The 4,469-nt window shown below is 44.5% G+C and overlaps 1 pseudogene; it reads left to right on the top strand.

Annotated features, from left to right (window-relative positions):
* Positions 1 to 1,851: 1,851 nt before the first annotated feature.
* Positions 1,852 to 3,117, top strand: LOC146170691 (uncharacterized; annotated as a pseudogene).
* Positions 3,118 to 4,469: the final 1,352 nt, after the last annotated feature.

Raw genomic sequence — 4,469 nt, 5'->3', positions numbered from 1 at the left:
CGACCAACATGTGCGTTTCAGTATCTGTTCACGAGAAGTTAAAATAAATAAATGACAGTGAATCTCGTGAAGCAAACGCTTGGCACCATCTACAAAGTTTGAAAGAAAACACTCATGCAGTCTGATATCGTTCTATACAGGGAGCAGCACATCAGGCACAGCGCGCTCTAGAAAGGACAGTCATAAAGAGAGGAATATGCAGCAGCATATTTGATAGAAACAAGAGGAGGGCTTTCGGATTTCTGCACGTGGGCAGACCTGAATGTACAACACACATTTTTCCACATTTCTGAAATCGAGCTCGGTTTATTCTTGTTTCTGGACAAGAACGCAATTACTCAATATATAGGGCATTGCTTATATTTGAATTCACGTTTCTCTAGTAATTGTCTTGCTTACGCCTGTAAGATAGTGAGCAGGTGCGTCATTAAAATCTAAGTAATGAAATAATACCTATTCAATAATCAAATTATTTTCAGTTTAGCATCCGCTTGGCTTGCCTCCAATAATCGGCTGTCATGCGGCGCTCACTAAAATATTTTTTTTATGTGTGGGGCTAGCGATCCTGATGGCGTGCGAGCACTATTATTTAAGTTGTCTTTTTTTGCCAGGCTAGGACATTTTTTTTATTTGAAGGCTTTCTGTGTTGCACAGAATCGGACCATCTTTAAAGTAAGATGAGTAGAGCTGTCCTTCAGAATCCAGAAAAAGTTTCTGCTCTTCCCCTTGTTAGTCATAATTACAGCTTTTGCTTCTATCTCGCTGGCGATCCGCCTTTTGTAGTCGTTTAGTTCTTGATGTCTGAAGTCATGGCCACAGCTATTGAATGTGGTGACATTTCACCTCAATGGCTGGCCTTACGCACCCAGGCATGTGGTTGGAGCTGAGCACAGCAGATTAAAACCTTAATGTCGCCGTTTGGATGAGGACACCTTAGTTCTAATCCTTCTAAGAGATAATTACTCAGTTCTCGTTATGAGGGAGGTCGTATTGCACAGGGGAATCAGGACACGCGCACGTTTTCCTAAAGAGTATGCTAGCGTGGGGAAAGCCGAACAAGGATCTAGTGGTATACTTGAGGGAACGGCACTTGTGATAAGTGTAAGGGCGCCTGCCTTCTTCAGATCACTATCATATCTCAATATGTCTAAATATATATCGTTTTTGTCAATTGAAAGACATGTATATCCATAATAATGCCTATCGTTTTCGCAACTATCATTAGCGTTTTACCGCTTAGAGTCGATGTTAATACAAGCTTCACAATTAGATGGTATAGTATTTACAGACACCATGTCATCTGAGTTAGCATAATGCTCCAATAAATGTCAGTCCGGATGGTCCGCTACATACTCCCACACATTATAAAAATGCTAAGATGACCATTGTTTGCCCGCTGTAAAGGGGTATGTCATCGCCATACAGTAACTATGGCCTCTGTATAATAAGGAGCCCGCAGGCGCGCTTATAGAATAAATGTGTGACAGATGCGGTGTCGTACACTAGTACAAGTCGTTCGTATAAATCGTCATCTACAAATGTTATGAGACGTCCACGTCTGCTTCTGCCCTTACACTGGGTCAGCCACTTCACGCTTAAGCTGAGAATGTAGAGACAAAGGCAAGACATGACAACGCGATAAGGATTAGTGCTGTATCCTTATTTCTTGTTTCAGTTTCGTTTCTTTCAGTGTACATGTCGTCATCGTCATTCAATATGATTCGCTATATAAGTGGCTTCACTGTGACGAAAAAAGGAGGGTTTTTGCATACGGCGCTTGCGTTGTCCCGTATCATGCGTCTGGTCTGAATCAGACACCACATATTGGCAACGAGGATCAGTATCGGAGCCATGTCACTCGGGTATTTCCCAGCGCCGCCCACTTTCTTGCCTGCACCCGATGACCCGGCTGTGCCTTGACAGCAGTGGAAACGAGTATTCCTGAATTTCCTGGAGGCCATTGGCGGCGATGAACTGAAGCCGAAACGTTGAAAGGCAATTCTGCTAAACTTGCTCGGGGTTGAAGGCCAGCGAATATTCTACACCATCCTTACACAAGGCGCAGACGCGACTGCGGACGCCAAGGCCGAGGAAAAGGTGGACCAGTTCAAGGACACGCTTGCTGCTCTGGATACGCATTTCGCGAGCGCTACGAATACTTTGGTGGAGCGGCGCCGGTTTCGCCAAAGACAACTGCCTGGTGAGACATTTCAAGCAATTGCTAACAGTCTTCGTGACCTTGCGTCTACTTGCAACTTTGGCAGTGCTACCGATAGCATGATTCGAGACCAATTACTGGAAGGCACTTCGTCACGAACAACCCGTGAACACATGCTTTATGAAGGGTCTTCGCTTGCATTGCAGCGTGCTGTTGACATCGGGAAGCAAATTGAGCAAACACAAGAGCTCGGGGAATTTGCGCATAGCACTGTGAACAAGATTCAAGATGTGCGAAAAAGGTCAGACTCTGAGCAAGGAAGTTGCTACAGGTGCGGCTCGTCATCGCATATGGCTAACTCGACTGCATGTCAGGCGAGGAACAAGCGTTGCCACTCTCGTGGAAAAATTGGTCACTTTTCAAGCATGTGCAGATCGAAGGAAATGAAATAAGCCTTTCGAAAGCCCCAGAAGGCCAACGCCGTCACGGTACTTCAAATCGGTGACCGTAATGCGTCGGCGAAAGATATTCGAGCCAACATTTCCATCGGGAAGATAAGATTGTCGTTGATTGTCGACACAGGCGCTACTGTTTCTTTGCTCAGTGAAGAGCACTACCACAAATATCTAGCCGACACGTACTCATTACGACCGCCGACTGCCAATTTGTGTAACTATTCCGGAGAACAAATCAAGTTAAGCGGTTGCTTTCTTGCTGACGTATCTTACAAGGGAAACAGAACCAGTGTGCTTTTTCATGTCACAACCAAGGGAACTTCGCTGCTGGGGCTTGATGCCGTTCGGAGCCTAGGAATCACTATCAACGGCTCAACCTTGAATTGCTGCCAGGTGACATGCCCTAATTCACTGCCTTCAGAATTTACGCACCAGTTTGCGCACTTGTTCACGGAACAGTTAGGGCATGTGAAAGGGTTTGTTCACCATGTTAAATTCCGTTAATCTGTGAAAGCAGTCGTTGCGAAACTCACACGCCTGCCGCTCACGCTACGGCAACAGGTATCGGTAGAGATACAACGCCTGCTAGCCGAAGATATAATTGAACCTGTCGACGCATAGGAGTGAATTTCACCGATCGTCGTCGTGAGGAAGGACGGTTCAATTACGTTGTGTGTGGGCCTACGTGAAGTGAACAAGGCAGTAATTGCCGATGCTTTTCCTCTTCCGCATACAGAGAAATTACTTCATGAACTAGCTGGAGGAACGTGCTTCTCAAAGCTCGACTTAGCGTCGGCATACCACCAGCTAGAACTGGCTCCGGAAAGTCGGGGACTAACCACCTTTATCACACACTCAGGGTTGTTTCGTTTTAAGAGAGAGTGCTTTGGCCTTGCATCTGCCCCTTCAGCCTTTCAGAGAATGATGCAGCATATTTTGAAATATTGTAAAGGCGTACTTTGTTACATTGATGATGTGATTGTATGGGGCAAGACACGTGAGGAGTACCACAAGGTGAGAAAAAGGGTGCATCAAATTGAGGCAGGTGTGAAGGAGTAAGTGCCTACTGATGCTCGTAATAAGGGTTGTTTCGCTTTAAGAGAGTGTGCTTTGGCCTTGCATCTGCCCCTTCAGCCTTTCAGAGAATGATGCAGCATATTTTGAAATATTGTAAAGGCGTACTTTGTTACATTGATGATGTGATTGTGTGGGGCAAGACACGCGAGGAGTACCACAAGGTGAGAAAAAGGGTGCATCAAATTGAGGCAGGTGTGAAGGAGTAAGTGCCTACTGATGCTCGTAATAAATACATGTAGAATGCAGCTATGTCCTGTTATGTTCTCTGATTCTGCTTTTGGCACTGAGCATCAATTACAGTGTTTAGTTTGTTCCTGGTCATATAATATATAGCCAATACATGTTTCATGCAATCATGGTGAAAAAAGTGATTTAATTGAAGCTTTAACAGAGGTTTTGCAGATATTAAAGGAGGAAAGAAGGAAATTAGGCTGCGATATACACGTCGCATTTCTCCTGATCCCACGCTTTATATCTTGTTCCCAATTCAAGTCATAAATATAAAGCTCCCTGCCCTAGGTAAAAGAATGCGAGCACCATCTAGCAGGCATCTTCAGATGAGTAGAGTTTCCCTTTACATAATTTTGCGTGATGTCATAAGGCGCTGCAGGTAATCACGGAACTTTTTATTTGTCTAGATAGGTTTAAAGTGCATTCACTGGAAATCATGCGCCATATAATGTTTTTATTATAAAAGTACATGCTAAATTGTGGGATAGACTTCTGATACATTATTTCGGCATATAATGTGCTGTGAAGGAAAGAAAACTGTTGCAATG

This window comes from Amblyomma maculatum, unplaced genomic scaffold, assembly GCF_055883805.1.
Source record: "Amblyomma maculatum isolate TAMU_Amacu unplaced genomic scaffold, ASM5588380v1 scaffold_70, whole genome shotgun sequence".
NCBI classification, from domain to species: domain Eukaryota; kingdom Metazoa; phylum Arthropoda; class Arachnida; order Ixodida; family Ixodidae; genus Amblyomma; species Amblyomma maculatum.
Note: the sequence above shows the minus strand (reverse complement) of the source record. Positions and strands in the feature narration are given on the sequence as shown.